Consider the following 19,340-nt stretch of genomic DNA (forward strand, 5'->3'; position numbering starts at 1 on the left):
CAATAGGCAACGAGGTCTTACTGTGTAGCACGGGGGACTATATCAAGTCCCCTGGGATAAAACATAATGGAAAGGAATATTTTTTTAAAAAAATGTGTATGTGTATAACTATACATTTCTGTAACTATGCATTTCTATAATGTATAGTTATAGAAATCGGCACAACAATTTAAATCAACTATACTTTTAAAATAAATTCTTTTTTTAACCACTGCACCCACAGCATAGGGAAGTTCTCAGGCTAGGGTTCAAATCCGAGCTGCAGCTGCCGGCCTACACCACAGCCACAGCAACGTGGGATCTGAGCCACATCCGTTATGTACACTGTAGACTGTAGCAATGCTGGATCCTTAACCCACTGAGCGAGGCCAGGGATCGAACCCACATCCTCACAGAGACAACTTCAGGCCCTTAACCCACTGAGTCACAACGGGAACTCCTAAATCAACTATGCTTTAATTAGAAAACTTTTAAAACTTCTGTTTGTGAGGTGCCACCATGCTGGCCTCTCTGGGGCCCTCAGTCTGCACAGACCCTCTGTGTGCTGGGAGGTGGGGAAGGAACAAGCCACGGACAGCCTGTGACATCGCTGAGGTGTGGACGGAAATGTGGGATGAATTCACAGCAGGAAGGCAGGCTGAGCCAGGAGCCCTCGGAGCACATCTGTTGCCAGAGATCACCCCGGAGAGGAAGCGAGTCTGGGATGCATTTATCCAGCAGCGGGGCTGAGATAAAACACAGAAGGAATCTGAATCTCTTCAGCCAGTGCCCAGAGGAAATGCAGCAATGTGGCGCCTGACTCTTGGCCAACCAGTACCCACCTGCAAATCTTTATCCCGCTCCCTACCCCTCAGGGCCTGGGCCATTGTCCTTTCCTGTATGTCCCTGCCCATCCCACTTGTTCAGTGGTAACAGGACAGATAAAGTCTAGGAACCGTGGAGAAAGCTCTAGCTGGCTGGCTCTCCAGACAGAAAGCTGGAGATGGTTAAGCTACTTTTGCTCTCTGGGAGAGCTCTTTAGAAAACAATCAACCTTCAGGCAACCAGCTCGTAGGCCAAGCCCAACAGGCTTGGGGGGTGAGTCTTTGTTTTCTTCAGAAGGGTTGTCCCCACAAAGCACTTAGGGGTTGGGACCGGGGTTGGGATCAGAGCCAGAAATTGCTTTCACGCTCCTGCTCCTATGTGAAGATTTATCGATTTTTACTTGCGGACTTTGAGATGTCTTAGTTTCAAACATTTCTCTTTGCCTGGTGACTGATTCCCTGCCACCCCCTGACTCCCCACCTCCTGGCCCTCACCTTTCCATAAACTCACCTGAAAGAAGACACCTGCCTTCCCTTTTGGCTCCAAAGACCTTAGAGGTCAAAGGTGGTTCCGTCAGGTCTGGTAGCCGAGGATGGTTTAGCATGTCAGGTCCCTCTGCATTATTTCTCCATCCTGGCCCACATGCAACAAAGAATTGGAGGTGTGGGTGGTCTGGCATTCAATTTATTAAAGCAAAAGTACATTTTCAGAGAGAGGGAGAGAGAGCTCATGTGAGTGCAGGTTAAAGGAGGGCTGGGCTTATTTTTACAATTGTTTCTATACCCCCATGGGGCAGACCCCGAGTGGAGACCCAATCTCTCCTGCCCCAGCGCCCCCTATGCAGGACTGAGTGCTGTTTGGTCTCTGTAGGGGGCGTATCTGATCTTCTGATTGGTCTTGGGCAGGATGCCTCATTTGCATGGAGAACAGGTTCTATAAGAGGTGGGGTGAAGTATGGGTGACATTCCTTCCCTACCAGGTTGGTCGAGGTGGGGAAGGGGCATTAGGTTGAGATGTGGCCAAGGCTTTGGGACTTGATCTCCCTGAAGGGGATTTGCAGCCTGTAACAGTTCTGTTCTTGGGGATCCATTGGGTGGGTGGATTGACCAGAGCATCGCTGTGACCCAGAAAGTTCTCCCCAACCCAGGCCACACCTGGTGGTTCCTGTTTCACGGGAGAAAGATCTTTATTGGAAGAGGCCTGGACCTGAGGCTGGTCCTTAGGGAGCCCTGGCTTCACATTGCAGAATCTTCCTGCTTCAAATCTGCACGGCTTTGTGTCCCATAGTACTGAGTTCTCAAGCGGGATCACTTGGGCAGAGAATTGGGAGAGAATGTACGACTCTAGAGAGGGCTTCAAATACCAGATATTAATTTCTGAATGTTGTTTAGGCACTACCTCAACCTGCAAGTTTTATTCATCGATTCCTCTAAGTATTTATTACGGTGTATTTGCTGTTGGTATTTATCCTTTAGATTTATGAGTCGATTTTTCCACTCTTAGGCATACCCTGCTGGGCCCAGGAATCACGAAGAAATAATTATTGCACAGGAGTTCCCACTGTGGCTCAGCAGGTTAAGACTAGTATCCATAAGGATGGAGGTTGGATCCCTGGTCTCGCTCAGTGGGATAAGGAGCCAGTATTGCCACAAGCTTCGGAGTAGTTCGAAAATGTGGCTTGGATCCAGTGTTGCTGTGGCTGTGGCATAGGCCCACAGCTGCAGCTCCAATTAGACCCCTAGTCTGGTAACCTCCATCTGCCATGGGTGTGGCCCTAAAAGAAAAAAAGTATATTTTTTTGTCTTTTTATGGGTTTTTTTGGGGAGGTATGAGTCATGTCTGTGACCTACACCACAGATCATAACAATGCTGGATCCTTAACCCCTCGAGCAAGACCAGGGATCGAACCTGTGTCCTCATGGACACAGTCAGATTCGTTTTCACTGAGCCATGACGGGACTGCAGAAAACAATTTTTTTAATCACTACACGTTTTCTATTCTCAGATGCTGTCAACTAGTGCTCTCACTGAATGTACAAAACGGGAGTCCAAGGGGAGACTCGTAGCTGCCTTGCTTTCTTGGAATAGACATGGATCTCACGTCTGCTTCCAAAGAACTCTCATTTTCTGGTCTAGAGAACAACACAGAGCTAACTATTGCATTAGGAGAACAAACCCCAGGAACAACGCCAGATCCGAGCTGTGTCTGCAACCTACACCAGAGCTCATGGCAATGCCGAATCCTTAACCCACTGAGTGAGGCCAGGGATCGAACCCACAACCTCCTGGTTCCTAGTCAAATTTGTTTCCGCTGCGCCACAACGGGAACTCCTGTTTGTAGACTTTTTGATGATGGCCGTTCTGGCTGGTTTATTGACTTTTAAAAGAATCTGTAACCACCGCAGAAAATCTCTAACCCTCCCAGCATTTTCTCCATGTAACCACAGTCCCCTGTGTGAGCTTTTTCAGCATCTCGGATGTTCCAAGGAGGCTATCAACTAATGGGCAAAGAAAAAAGCTCTTAGGCAGGGGAGGTACCGTTGTTATTGGTTCTCCTTTGTCAGTCTTCAGTGAAGCTAGAGGACAGCAGGTCACCCTGGGGAGCAAAAACCCTTCCATAAAAGGTGCTATTAAGCTGCCCCTGGCTTCCCTTCTTTTCAGGCTGAAGAGTTCGCTTTTTTACCTCTGCTCGAAGGCCTCATTGTTCCTCTTCCCTGAGCCCTTTATAGCAACAGTCTCTCCCGAAAGTGCCATCCACCCCCTTGAGTTCTGGAGCCTAGAACGTACACAAACCCTGCTCACCATCACTGGAATGCGGGAACATGACCTCATGATTCTAATCACCTCCCTCCACGAACAAGGCACCACCCAGATGCCTCAGCGCAAGGCCACGGCTCCAGCAAAGCTCAAGTATGTTCCACTTTTACTCTAAGTGACTTAGTCATTCGTGTTTTGGTTTTCATTTCCCTCGGTGTGCCATGTTTTATTGGAGCCTAATGATCTTTTCTAGTCTCCCAACATCTTTGATGTCTCTAATAGAAGAATACATCTAACATATTTAGATATGCATAGAAATTTAGAATATATCTGCATAAAAAGATTGGAGATGGTAGATCTGAAAAAGTAGTTTTCTCTGGGGAATGAGATTATAAGCACTTTCATTTATTTTCTTCTCTGGATATTTAAATTTTTCTATGATTGACACGTTGATTGCTTTATTTTTTAAAGGAGAAAAAAATGAAACTGGAAAATTAACTCCCTGCATGGGTACAGGACAACAAGGAAAATAGAAAAGGTTTGTGTTAAGGAAGCCCCCACTGCCCACATGATTTTCTGTTCGGAAGGATACAAACCTGTCCTTGGCTAAAGGGTGACCAACTAGCCTGGTTCATCTGACACCATCCCAGGTTTAGCCCTGAAACAAGCAAGCCAGGACAGCTGGTCAACCTCCCCCAGCCCTGTCTCTGCTGCATCAATGCCATTGCCTTCTGGTCCCTGGGGGGCATTTCTCTCATGTGTCTTGCTTTGCCACTGCTTGGAGGTTCAGCTCACTTGGGCCTGGAAGATGAGAAGAAGGCTCAGGAGCATCACCTGTGTGGTTGGTTTGAAGGAGATTTAGCAGCAGAGGGTAGTGGAACTGAGCTCCCCACCTAGGATGGGAAGTGAGAGCAAAGCCTTTGGGCCATCACGGAAGGTGAAGGTTCAATGGCTGGAGGAGTCAGTGTTGCAGCGGAGCCGCCCACAATTCCTTTCGGTGATGCTTCTCCAGAGGGGGAGGGCAGAGGAGAAGACTGGCCAGGGCTTCTTCCCTTGGACATGAGTTACTTGAGGGCTTTCGTTAGCTGTATTTCTCCCTTTTGCTTTAAATATGTTATATTTATCTAGACATCTGAGTTTCCAAAGTTTCATTCTAAATCAATGGCTCTCAATTCCGGCTGCACAGAAATATCACCGGATGAGTTTCTAAAATGCTCAGGCCCCACCGTAAATCACATAAATAAAAATCTCTAAGAGGGGAACCTAGGGAATTTATATATATATATGTATATGTAATATACATATAAAATAATTTTATATAAGTATTGCTTATAATATCTAAATGTATATATGTTATATATAACATGAATTTATATAAGGAAGTTACATAACATAGTCATGTATCATATATAATCATATGAACTTAATATATAATATAAATTATATAAAAATCCTTTAAATATTATATATCATATAAATTATAATAGTACACACATATATGACTTCCTAAGGAATTTATACATAGGTGTATGTATAATATTATAGTTACGTATACTATATAAAGGAATTTATATGTAACATAATGACATGTAATATGTAATTGTATATAATTAATATCTCATATATCAATTATAATAAATAGGCTCTGATATAAATAATTATATATAATAAAATTTAGGAATTCACATATATGTATACTATAATAATTTTTACATAATGCTGTACTATATACTATAATACCTAATATATTTTATACTCTATTAATTATATATGACTATATATTGTATTTACACCGAGTCCTTTATGTAAATGAACTTACATATTATATGTTAGATAACCAGTGTATATAAATTCCTTTATACATATATATGTGATATAATATATATTATAATCTCATATAGTATATGATGTGTAAAGGAATTTATATCATATATATAAAATACATATATATACACACACGCAAATTCTCTTAGGTCCTTCCTTAGACCCTTCTTTGTTTCCTCTCTGCATTCACCCTCTTGAGAAGCCTCACCACCACAAAGCACTATCAGTGTAGATATATAAAACCTTCGTGTGCTTGAGAATCATTGATTCCGACATTTAAGATGTATGATGAGGAGTTCCTGTCATGGTGCAGTGGTTAACGAACCCAACTAGGAACCATGAGATTGCGGGTTCAATCCCTGGCTTTGCTCAGTGGGTTAAAGATCCAGCATCGCCGTGAGCTGTGGTGTAGGTTGCAGATGCGGGCTCAGATCTGGCATTGCTGTGGCTGTGGTGTAGGCCGGCAGCTGCAGCTCTGTTTCAACCCCTGGCCTGGGAACGTCCATAGGCCATGGATGTGGCCCTCAAAAGCAAAACATAAAATAAAATAAATAAAATTTAAAAAAAAAGAAAGAAAGACATGCGTGGAAACAAGTGAGCAGGTGCTACCAGCAAAGCAGATAAGGGCAGACAGGCAGTAAAGTCTGCAGGGAGACAGACTCTGTAGAGCTATGAAGCCCAGGGAAATGGCTCAAAAATGGGCTGGAGCCCTGGATTCTGAGCCTTTCATGTTCAGGACTCCTAAAACCTTCCAAGTGACCAGGAAGTATGTGACCTTGTAGGCGCTGCTGATTCAATGAGGGGTGAGTGGTGTGGACCACAGGCCCCTGGAGCCCAGTGCTATAGGCTAAGTGATCTAGTGGGCGCTGGTCAGAGAGGGGGTGAAAGAGAACTGGGAAGGTCTAGTCGCTTGTGATGGAACATGATGGAGGATAATGTGAGAAAAAGAATGTGTACATATATGTATGACAGGGTCACTTTGCTGTACAGCAGAAATTGACACAACATTGTAAATCAAGTATAACAGACAAAATAAAAATCTTTTTTTTTTTTTTTTTTTTAAGGGCTGCACCCATGGCATATGGAGGTGCCCAGGCTAGGGGTCAAATCGGATCCGTAGCCACTGGCCTACACCACAGCCACAGCAATGAGGGATCCAAGCCACGTCTGCGACCTACTCCACAGCTCACAGCAACAGTGGATCCTTAATCCACGAGTGAGGCCAGGGATGGCATTGGAATCCTCATGGATACTAGTCGGATCCGTTTCCGCTGAGCCACGACGGGAACTCCCTTTATCAATATTTAAAAATTTTCCCTTTGACCCAGTGACAGACACTGTTGCCTACTTGAGGGTCATTAAACCCTCTTCCTGTTAACTAGACCCCTAGTAGGTTGAGGTATTGGGTGGTCATATGTTTCATGAGCCCCTCTAAAGTCTTTTTTCAGCTTTATTGAGGTGGAATTGACAAATAAAGAAAATAAAATTGTAAGATACTTAAAGTATATATTGGGATGATTTGATACACAAATGCATTGTGAAATAATTCCTCCCATTAGTTAATCAACACATCTACCATCTTATAAATTTATCTTGTGTGTGAGTGTGAGAGAGAGAGAAAGAGAAAAGGAGAGAGAAAACATTTAAGTTCTACTCTCTTGGCAAATTTCAATTTCACAACACAATGTAGTCACTTATACTGTATCATTACCATCCAGGGTTCTCGGCCTTTTTAATCAATAGACATTGAGGGAGTTCCCATCCTGACTCAGCAGTAACAAACCCAACTAGCATCCACGAGGATTCGGATATAATCCCTGGCCTTGTTCAGTGGGTTAAGGATCCGGCATTGCTGTGAGCTGTGGTGTAGGTCACAGATGTGGCTTGGATCCTGTGTTGCTGTGGCTGCGGCATAAGCCAGCAGCCATAGCTCTGATTGGACCCCTAGCTGGGAACCTCCACATGCTGCAGGTGTGGCCCTAAAAAGACAAAAAAAAGAAAAAAGAAGAAAAGAAAAGAAATTAATACCAGGCCAGAAAAGAAATTCAGGCAAGGCTTCACTAGGGCTACTGCTGCAGCAAAAGGGAGAGAAAATAAGCAACAGTTTCCCTTGCTTGCTTCTTCTCCAAGGGTGAAGCGAGCTGGTTCCTTGGTTCCTTATATGGGGTGAGGGTCAGAGCCTGTGGGGCGGTGGGGGGGGTGGCACTGGTGGTTTGCCCACCCCCTTAGTAGCAACTGCGTTTATGGGGGCATTCTTTTTTGTTTGTTTGTTTTTGTTTTTGTTTTTGTTATTTCTTGGGCCGCTCCTGCAGCATATGGAGGTTCCCAGGCTAGGGGTCTAATCGGAGCTGTAGCCACCGGCCTACGCCAGAGCCACAGCAACTCGAGATCTGAGCCGCGTCTGCAACCTACACCACAGCTCATGGCAACGCCGGATCCTTAACCCACTGAGCAAGGGCAGGGACCGAACCCGCAACCTCATGGTTCCTAGTTAGATTCGTTAACCACTGAGCCACGACGGGAACTCCGGGGGGCATTCTTAATACTCTCTTTTGCTCTTGGCGCTTCACAAGTAGTAGTTGGTTTTTTAGGGTTTTTGGTATTTTCTCATCCACAATGTGTCCCAACCGTGCATGCATCGTTTTTTAGCCCCCATAGTTTCTTTGTGTTTTATTGCTCGAAGGAATGTTTGTCCAGGTGCAAGCACTGCAGTGACTACAGAAAAGGGTCCCAGGTCCCAGCCTGTCTCATCTTGATTAGTCTAACCCGATAAAGGTGGTTCCATTTCCCTTGCCAATGAGTGGTATAAAAACAGCACAAATGTGAAGAGAAGTCAGCCGGTGGGTCTCTGGGGGAGTTTCCCTTGCGAACAGGACTCAGGAACATTCTCTGTGCAGACCTCAGACTCTTGTGCGAGGTTCAGTTCTTGCAGGAGAAGAGCTGTCTGGCATCCGCAAGGGCACAAGCCTCAGGACCAATACCTTGAAGATGGTAGAGTGTGAAGATGGGAAACACCGGGTCCTGCCTTGATGATGCTGTTGGGCCACTGAACCAACAAGCCCTGGACCTGCTTTATCCCATTTTTCTTACATGAGATTCTCTTTGTTGCAGCCATTTGTTAGGGCTTCTGTGTGTTAAAGTTCAAAGCATCCTGAATGATACATGTTCTTTTAGCCATCTTAAGATTACTCTATTTTTATTTATCTATAGATATTTGTGTGTACATCTCATATATTCCCTGAGACTGGGAAACATGATTTTTTCTGAGAGTTAAAAAAAAGACTTAGTAGTTTTAAGTTCAAAGCAAAATTAGGAAGGTATGGATATTTCCTATACACTCCCTGATCCACACATGCATAGCTCCCATAGTAGGTGACTTGTCACCTACTCCACCCCGTTAAAAGATCTCCCACCTAGTAGAACATCTCCTACAATTGAGAAGCTTACCTTGAACATCATTCTCACTCCTGAACCAGAGTTTACATTAGGGTTCACTCTTTTTATTTTTGTCTTTTTAGGGCCGCACCCAAGGCATACGGAATTTCCCAGGCTAGGGGTCGAATCGGAGCTAGAGCCACTGGCCTCCACCACAGCCACAGCCACGCAGGATCCGAGCCACATCTGTGACCTACACCACAGCTCATGGCAACGCTGGATCCTTAACCCACTGAGTGAGGCCAGGGATCAATCCTGCATCCTCATGAATGATAGATTCGTTTCCACTGAGCCACAATGAGAACTCCAGGGTTCACTCTTAGTGTTGCACAAATTTGTGGGTTTAAACAAACGTATAATGGCATAAGTTCACCATGAGCGTGTCACACAAAAGTTGTTGCACTGACTTCAAAATCCTCTCTGCTCTCTACCTATTCATCCTTTTCCCACCCCATCCTTGGCAACTACCAATCTTTATACTGTCTCCATAGTTTGGCCTTTTCAATAATGACATATAGTTAGAATCAGACGGTATGTACAGCCTTTTCAGATTGGCTTCTTTTACTTTGTAATATACATTTAACTTTCCTCTTTCCAGTCTTTTCATGACTTGATAGATCATTTCTTTTTAGTGCCAACTAATATTCCACTGTCTGGATGTACTACAGTTTATCCATTCACCAGCTAAAGAACACCTAGGTTGCTTCTAAGTTACGGCAATTAAAAAGGAAGCTGCTATCGGAGTTCCGGTCATGGCTCAGTGGTTAATGAATCCGACTAGGAACCATGAGGTTGTGGGTTCGATCCCTGGCCTTTCTCAGTGGGTTAAGGATCCTGCGTTGCCGTGCAGCTGTGGCGTAGGCCTGTGGCTACAGCTCCAATTCAACTCCTAGCCTGGGAACCTCCATATGCTATGGGAGCAGTCCAAAAAATGGCAAAAAGACAAAAAAAAAAAACCAAAAAAAAAACCTGCTAAAAACATCCATGTGCGCGGGGTTGGGGGCTTTAGGGGGGACAAAATTTTCAACTTTTCTGAGTAAATACCAAAAAGCAAGATTAATGAATCACGTGGTAAGAGCACAGTTCATTTTGTAAGAAACTGGCAAACGGTCTTCCAAAGTGGCCGTTCCATAGCAACAACAACAACAACAACAACAACAACAAAAAAGACAAAAGGCCAAAAAAAAATAAATAAATAAATAAAAAATAAAAAATAAAAAATAACAAAGTGGCCGTTCCAGTTGCTCCATATCCTCACCAGCATTTGGTGTTATCAGTGTTCTGGATTTTGGTCATTGTAACAGGTGTGCAGTAGTATGTCTTTGTTGTTTTTATTTGCATGCCCCTCCGCCCAGGACCTGGGATGTGGAGCATCTTTTCATATGCTGACTTGCCACCTGTATATTTTCTTTGGTGAGGTGTCTATTAAGGTCTTTGGCCTATTTTTTAAATCAGGTTGTTTATTTTCATACTGTTGATTTTTGAGTTCTTTGTATATTGTAGATCATAGTCTTTTATCAGCTATGTCTTTTGCAAGTATTTTCTCCCAGTCTGGTTCTTGTCTGCTAATTCTCTTGATATTGTCTTTTAAAATCCTGACATTTTATGTGGAGTTTTTCCAAGGTCTTGAATACAATGTTGTTTGAGAGAACAAATAAATTATTTATTTCCAGAAACATTAAGACTCACTTTGTCTCAGACTTACGCTAATCACCATGAACACTGGAATGAAAATAAGCATGGAGCACTTTTGATTGTTCAAAATGAAAACAAGGCGTTAGAGAAAGGTGGCCTATTACAGGGATGCATGTGGATGGACCACTCACAGCTCCCTCCATTCTCCTTGCTTCCAGCTTGTCGGAGCCACGTGGTCTCTGGAAAAGGCCTTTCTTTCTATGCTTGGTTTTTTGCTTTTTTTTTTTTTTTTTTGGTCTTCTGTCTTTTTAGGGCCACACCTGCAGCATATGGAGGTTGCCAGGCTAAGGGACGAATTGGAGCTGTAGTTGCCAGCCTACACCATAGCAACGCCGGATCAGAGCCACAGCTCATGGCAATGCTGGATCCTTAACACTCTGAGTGAGGCCAGGGATCGAACCTGAGTCCTCATGGATACCAGCTGGGTTTGTTAACCACTGATCAAGGATGGGAACTTCTCTATGCTTTTAAATTCTGCCTTCTCCTTTCACTACCAACTGGCCAGGAGCTACAAATCCTTTAGTCCAGATTTCAAAGGGACAAGTTTAGATTAGTTTATTATCTCTTTCCAGACAAAAGCCCTCGGCCCACTGGACAGCACTGGATCAAGTGCCCCCCTGAGTGACAATGGCAATGACAACCTCAAAACAATAAAATATCCTGGTGCACCTTCCCTGAAACTATAAGAGAAAGTTAGGGATGAATGATACCATGAGTGACTCAGAACATAATTCTAGAACAGGGTCTTCGGTTACTGCTTTAGTACCTTTATGACACTACCTGTGCTCTGCGTCCTGGAGAGCTCTGAATCAGCAACACGCATTGATTCCCCTGCCTCAGATTTAAGTAGGAAGGAAAATAGCATCAAAATCTTTCTTTTAGAATCAGCAATGATTCTTAACCTGTTTGGGATAAAAGAAATGGAAAATAGGTTATCAAGACTGAAGCAAAAATGTGCTCTTTATGAACACATAAGCCTCAGTGTCGGGAGTTCCAGTTGTGACTCAGCGAGTTATAAACCCGACTAGTATCCATGCGGATGCAGGTTTGATCCCTGGCCTTACTCAGTGGATTAAGGATCCGACATTGCCATGAGCTGTGGTATAGATTGCAGACACGGCTCAGATCTGGCTTTGCTGTGGCTGTGGTGTAGGCTGGTGGCTATTGCTCCAATTCCACCCCTAGTCTGGGAACTTCCATATGCTGAGGGTATGCACCTTAAAAAAAAAAAAAAAAAAGATAATCCACAATGTCACAGTGTCGAAAGGACTAAGAATATTTAGGAATATTAATTAACTTAAGATAAAAACAATTTATGAGGCAATGTTGCAGTTTTTTAAAAGATTAAATAATCCTGTACATGCAGCTTTCCAAGAGAGGTTATCACACTGGCATAAAATTTACCAAGAGGTACCAGGAGGATGGATTAGGCTTATATACTTTCTTGAAATGTTTGATTTTTAAACACAAAAACATGTCTGATTTCATAATTATTCTTTGAAAAAAATTACACGTTATCTTTATTAATTTGAAGAAAATAGAAAGAGTGGGCCACCCTTTTCTGCCATCTCCTTCTCTGCAATTTCCAATGTTTCTACTTTGAGAATGTATCACCTGAGAAATATTAAAATGTTGTGTTAAGGAGTTCTCCTGTGGCTCAGGAGAACTGGGTTCTGGTTTGAGGATCTGGCATCGTCACTGTTGTAGCTTGGGTCACTGCTGTGGTGCGGGTTTGATTCCTGGCCCAGGAACTTCCACAGGCTGAGGGCGTGGCCAAAAAGAAAAAAAGAAAATATATTAATATATGGTTTGCAGGGAGTTCCTGTTATGGCTCAGCAGGTTATGAAACTGACTAGCATCCATGAGGATGTGGGTTTGATCGCTGGCCTCACTCAGTGGGTTAAGGACCTGGTGTTGCTGTGCCTGTGGTGTAGGTCACAGATGCGGCTCAGGTCCGGTGTTGCTATGGCTGTGGCATAGGCCCACAGCTGCAGCTCCGATTAGACCTCTAACCTGGGAACTTCCATAGGCTGCAGGTGCAGTCCAAAAAAAAAGAGAGAGAAAAAAAAAAAGGAGTTCCCAGCATGGCTCAGCGGTAATGAACACGACTGGTATCCATGAGGACATGGGTTTGATCCCTGGCCTTGCTCAATGGGTTAAGGATCCTGTGTTGCTGTGGCTGTGGTGTAGGTCACAACCTCCTCTCAGAATTAACCCCTATCCTAGGTACTTCCAAATGCTGCAGGCATGGGCCTAAAAAAGACTGGAAAAAAAAAAAGGGAATTGTAAGCAATTAAAAGGAAAGTCAGCAATTTATTTGGTGTGGTACCCAGCAGGGTGCCATAAGTTACTAAGGGCTTTCTTTTCTAATGTCTTTGAGGTGACATTCTTCATTCCAGAGTTAGCACGTGTAAAGGGCACTAGATACGCTGGGAACACACTGTAGCCTATTTTGGTGCATTTGAATTTAGAATCGCAGTAATAACCCTATTTAGGTTAGTATCAGATGATGGTTACTCATGTGAGTATTTGTGCTATGACTTCACTTACCACGCACTTAAGTAGGCATCCAAATGGACGGCGGTGCAAGAGGCTATTTTCATCTGCCTCCATCCAGTCGCTAGTTGTTTCATCCAAATTGCAGCAAAGCACGCAGTCCTCAGTGAAAACCCACCAACAGCAAATGCAAGGCTTTTCAGAGCAACCCATTTTGTAACTATGGGCAGGAGGAATAAATGTTCTCTAAAACACAGTGTTCTTCTTGGAGTGGGCTTATTAAAATACCGGTCCAGCCCTGTCACTCCTGCCTTTAAAGACATCCAGGGTGCCTCATGGCCAGTAGATACCAGTTCCACTCTCCCCTCCCTCTCCAGCCTGTATCTCAGCTTCCTCTTCCTCACTGCCCACTGTCTCCCTTGATACACCCCACTTTCTGACTAGTGAGCTTGCCCTGTCCAGAGCAAGCCAAGCGCTTTTTGATCTCTATGTATCAAAAATTCCTCTTGCAGGTGTACAACAAATGTGACCAAGAGCCATTACCAAGGAGAGAACTGTAGCCATTTCAAAGACATGGCTTGAATAATTTCTCCCAGTTTCTTCCAATCACTAAACCCCAGAATTGAGACCGTCTCATTTCGTGTTTCCGTGGCAGCTCCTCTCCCAGAATAGAGCTCTCATTCACTGGCTGTCTGGTTCCCAGAGGACCCGGTGTGTCTTGAATCAGTAGAGCATGGAGCCGGGGCCAGTACCCAGATTCCAAGCTGGGCAACCTTGGGTCAGTCCCATGGACTTCAGCCTCCTGGGTGGCCTCAGGGTTTGGGATGCGGGAGCAAACGGGTGTGAAAACACCTTGCAAACTGTAAAGCACACCCAGGGTGAGGTGTTAACATCTCAGTAAATCCCAATTTTCACCTTAGTTTGAAGCCTCAGCACTATGGGTACTGTGTGGCTGGATGACTCCTGGTGGGCGGGGGGGGGGGGGGGGGGGGCTGGCCTGTGTGTTGCAGGATAGTTACCCAGTATGCCACCAAAAATGTTTCTAGGCATTGCCAAATATCCCTGGGGAGCAAAGGGAACCCAGTGAGAACCCCTGGTTTAGTTTGAATTTTTTTTTTATTTTTAATTTTTAACTTTTTTGGCCACCCCCATGGCACAAAGACGTTCTGGGGCTATAGACTGATACAAGCTACAGCTACAACCTGAACCCAGCAATGACAATGCAGGATCCTTAACCCACTGCACCACTTGGGAACTCCTAGTGTGAATTTTTAGAGTTGTATTCTGGTCACCCTTCCACTTTTCCCATCTTGCTCTTCCCTCTAGCTCTGGTCATGGAATAAACAAGGCTTTTCAACATTCTATGTCTGACACCTTCCCCCACTCTCTGCCAACCTTTTATAAAGATGCTTTTGCATTTTTTTTCATGTGCGTTTTTCTCCTCTGGATTCTGTCCACAGAATCTCCCAGAAGAAACCTTCGTTTCCTGGGCGTTGAACTCTAAAACATTTCCTCTTTCCTAACTCATCCTTCCATCTTTGTATACCAGATAATCCTACTTTTGACACAGTATCTCTTCAGTTTGACACAGTATCTCTTCAAAGTCCCAGTTTTTCCAACCTATCTGTGGGCCTAAAAGTCATTAAATAATTGTAGGTTTCCTTTTCTCCTCACATATCTTTTTTGTCCTGTTTTTTATATTAAGAAGGTAAGGAGTTCCCTGGTCCAAGATTTGACCTCATCACTGCTGTGGTTCGGGTCACTGCCATGGCTTGGGTTGGATCTCTGGCCCAGAACTTCCACTTGGCCCAAAGGAGGAGAAGGAGGAGGAGGAATATATATTTCAATACTATTAGAAAAAATGTGATACATCTGTTACCTCCTTTTTCTCCAGTTATCTCTGGAAAGGGAGGAGGAAGAGGGGGAGGAGGGAGAGGAGGAGGGGGAGGGAGAGGGGGAGAGGAAGGAGAGGGAGGAGGAAGGGGAGGTAAAGGAGGAGGAGGTGGGGGGAGGAGGAGGAGGAGGAGAAGAAAGTAACAGATGTATTACATTTTTTCTTTAGGGCCAAACCTGCTGCTGCGTATGGAGTTCCCAGGCTAGGGATGAATCAGAGCTACAGCTGCCAGCCTACACCACAGCCACAGCAATGCTAGATCCTAGCTGTGTCTACCACCTACACTGCAGCTCACCGCAACGCCGGATCCTTAACCCACTGATCGAAACCAGGGATAGAACCCACAACCTCATGGTTCCTAGTCGGATTCATTTCCTCCTCGCCATGACGGGAACTCCTACATTTTTTTTCTAATAGTATCCAAATATATTGAAGTGTATCTGTTTCCCCTCTTCCTCCTCCTCCCTTCCAGAGATAACTGATGATTCCTGCTGGATTCTAGCCTCCAGTTTTCTATCCAGATGCAAGCCTATTTATTTTCCCTCATGGCCTTTTCAGCATGCCAATGTTTGTACGTGAAGATAATGTGTTTTCTATTGTTCCATCCCTGCCAGAGTAATCCTCAGTCCCCAAAGATGGTCAAAGAGGAGGTTCTTTAGAGCTCTGTAGATATCAAAAATAGAAAATAGACATCCCCCTCCTCCTGTCAAAGCCCCACCAGGTGAACCCCTTCAGGTTAAACCCATGCTAACCCCAGCGTGAAGACCTCCATTCCATAGTGTTTGATTCTTTTTTTTTTTTTTTTTTCTTTTTAGTATCGCACCCATGGCATATGGAGGTTCCCAGGCTAGGGGTGGAATCGGAGCTGCACCTGCTGGCCTGCGCCACAGCCACAGCAACTCGGGATCCGAGCCACATCTGCGACTTACACCACACTCATGGCAATGCTCGATCCCTAACCCACTGAGCGAGTTTGGGGATCAAACCCGCCTTCTCGAGGAGACTATGTCGGGTTCTTAATCCATTGAACCACAACAAGAGCTCCTTTTTTTTTTTGGAAAGGACCCTGAGGAGAGAGGACAGACAGGTTTAGGCAGTGGCAAAAAATAGTGACACCAGAGGAGGAGAAATTAGACGGGGTGTGACTGGGGTTCATTCCAGTGACCACACTCCTTAGAAAAGGCTCACGGATTAAATTCCGGGCTGGGAATCAGAAAGATTTATTTTGTTTCTGATTAGGGAACTCGTGACCATTCTAAATGCAGGTACCCAAGTGCAAAGAAGAGGTTTTTTAAAATCCTGTTTGGCTAAGGGCCATTTGTAGATTCTTCCTCTAATTCCTTGGTTCATTCAACACGTATTCGTTGGTTTTAGGCTTTGGTTTTAGGCTTTCTTGCAGGGCAGCGTTTTCAAGAGGGGAGGGCATAAAGTTGACTCGGACGTGGAGCCTGCTCTCCAGAAGTACATGGTCAATCAGGGTGGACAGAGATTGTCTGAGTGATAAAATTCAGTTATAACGTGGTGAAGGTCGTTAAGTACAGCTAAAATCCTGCAGATATTATCAAGAGATTTCCTCTGCAATAAGCTCTGCCATCAACACTGTTTCTTTCTTCTTTCTGTCTTTTTTTTTTTTTTTTTTTTGGCCACACCCATCTCTTGAGGAAGTTCCTGGGCTCCAAGTTCCAGAGCCACAGCAGTGACAATGCTAGATCCTTAACCCACTGAGCTACCAGGGAACTCCTATCAAGAGCATTTCCAGCGTTAACTGTCCAAGGTTTCAAAGATCCAGGAAGGCCATGGATGACAGTACAGCAGACCCAGTCATGTATATTTGCTGGTTCTGGACTGAACGCTGGTCCTGGGGAAGATGACAATGGCAAGTTAAGTGTGAACAGCCCTGTCTTTTCAAGCCTTATCGTTACCAGCCACAGGACTGTGTGACAGCCACTGTTCTAATAAGAGCAACTCATCTTATTTCTTGCTTTTTTTCTATTTACATCTGCAACTTGCGAATGAAGCATCTGGAGATATATTAACCAGCTAGGTTTGTCTTAATGCTGTGCAAAAAAACGCCCCTCGGAGTTCCCGTCATGGCGCAGTGGTTAACAAATCTGACTAGGAACCGCGAGGTTGTAGGTTCAATCCCTGGCCTCACTCGGTGGGTTAAGGATCTGGCATTGCCGTGAGCTGTGGTGTAGGTCGCAGACACGGCTCAGATCTGGCATTGCTGTGGCTGTGGTGTAGGACGGTGGCTACAGCTCCGATTCGATCCCTAGCCTGGGAAGCTCCATATGCTGCAGGAGCAGCTCAAGAAAAGACCGAAAAAACCAAAAAACAAAAAACCCGCCCATCCATCGCTCCATAGCTCACCCTCATGAACCTATATGTCCACACTCATGTGCCTGGCAGTCAGCTGAGAGTTGGGCTGAGCTGGGCTGGATTCCAGGTGCTGATCTTGGTGAGGCCTGCTTCACATTACAGGGCTCATGATCTCAGGTCACAGAAATGCCAGATCACAGGGACACTGAAGGCGAGCCAGATTGTGTGACGGCTCTGAAAGAAACTGTAACCACATGGTCTCCTCCATCAGAGCCGGTCCCACCCGGCCGGCCCAGGAGCAATAAGACGGGAAAGTAAACGTTGCCTACACGAGTGGAAGAAAACCGCCAGGTCACAGGACAGCGATGTCATTCATGTCATGCAGAGAAAGCGTGAAAAACAGGGAAGCGTGGTCTAATCTGCCGTAAAGGATGCCCATTCTTCTCGGAGGGACAGCCTCACGGGTGTGATCTTCCCACGTAGTGGAGCTGGCCTCTGGGTCCTGAGATGCCAGTGTGGTTGTAACTGGCTGGCACAGCCATCCCTGAAGACTTGAAGACGTTTGTCCCCAGCTTCAGATAAGCTCTGCACCTGCTGCTTCACAAACAGTAAAGGCAGCATCTTTCTTTTCGGTGTATTGCCTGTTGATTTCCTCTTCCCGCCCCAGTTCCGCAAGGGTCCCGTTGCTCCCACCCCCATGCTAAGGGCTGTTCCGGGTCAGCTCCGTCTTCCTCTGCTGCCTGGCATTTCTGGAAATCCTCCACCCTCCTCTCTCATCCAGCCCAGGGCTGTGATGTGGCTGCAAATACCTGCCTACACTTCCGGATCTCAGTGATACAGGACAGGCTTGAGATCCAGGCTGGGGTGTTAACAGCAGGTCTTGTCTTTGGAAGTTGACATCTGTTTCTCCACTAATAATTTTTTTTTTCCTTTTTTAGGGCCATACCAGCAGCATATGGAAGTTCCCAGGCTAAGGGTCCAATCACAGCTATAGCCGCCAGTCTGCACCACAGCCACAGAAATGCAGGATCTTAGCTCCATCTGCAACCTATACCACAGCTTATGGCAATGCTGGATCCTTAACCCACTGAGCGAGGCCAGGGATCAAATCTGTATCCTCATGAATACTAGTCCGGTTCATTATCACTGAACCACAATGGCAGCTCCTCCACTAAGAATTTTTTTGGAGTCAAAACATGTTTTCTTCTTTAATGAGCCTTTTAAAAAATAGAACCAGTGGAAGCTATTGTTTAATAATATTGGGTGAATAAAATTATAATAAGCAAATTAAACATCTTAGGAAAAATAGGAAGCTGCCGTTATTTGATTAAATTTTTTTTCCTAAAATGTATTTTTTGATTTGCATTTCTCTAATAATTAGGGATGTTGAGCATCTTTTCATGTGCCTATTGGCCATGTATAATCCACTAAGAACTTAATTTTTTTCTTTTTATGGCCACACCTGTAGCATATGGAAGTTCCTGGGCTAAGGGTTGAATTGGAGCTACAGCTGCCGGCCTACATCACAGCCACAGCAACGCCAGATCTGAGCCACTTCTGTGACCTAACTTGCAACTTGTGGCAGTGTTGGAAACTTAACTCACTGAGTGAAGCCAGGGATGGAACCTGCATCCTCACGTACACTTAACCCACTGAGCCACATCGGGAACTCCCACTAAGAACATTTTTTAAATGAGCCTGCCCCTAAAAGAATATCATGGGTTCATAGAATATTGTGATTCTCTAGTCAGCCCTGATAAAGCACATGAGGCCAGGGAATCTAGTTCAAGAAAGAGTTAAGACCATGGCCTTGGACTTGTGATTCTCAATCCACAGGACTCACAGAATCTCACCACATTGATCCTTCTTCCAGGAGGAGTTAATTTCATTGTTGTTGAAATTATCATGAACATGTGTGGCAGGATACTAGATGAAATTCTAAAATATGTGGATTTAAATCTCCATAAATATCTGGACCCTGTTTACACACCCATCTGAAGACCCATAACTAGCAAGTTAGGCTACTGTTTGGTCTAGGAAAAGGAGGACTTTACTAAATGCAAAGTTAAAGAGTTAATTCTTTGCTTTTGATTTTCTGAGGGCCCAAGATCTGAGC

The 19,340-nt window shown here is 44.7% G+C and overlaps 1 long non-coding RNA gene across 1 annotated transcript; it reads right to left on the reverse strand.

The window, feature by feature from the left end:
- On the reverse strand, positions 450-13,689 carry LOC110262136. The gene is made up of 3 exons (XR_002346726.1): positions 13,066-13,689; positions 1,315-1,437; positions 450-725 (listed from the first exon to the last, which is right to left on the reverse strand). It is a non-coding gene; the product is annotated as an uncharacterized LOC110262136 (long non-coding RNA).

The sequence above is a fragment of the Sus scrofa genome, chromosome 8 (genome assembly GCF_000003025.6).
Source record: "Sus scrofa isolate TJ Tabasco breed Duroc chromosome 8, Sscrofa11.1, whole genome shotgun sequence".
NCBI classification, from domain to species: Eukaryota; Metazoa; Chordata; class Mammalia; order Artiodactyla; family Suidae; genus Sus; species Sus scrofa.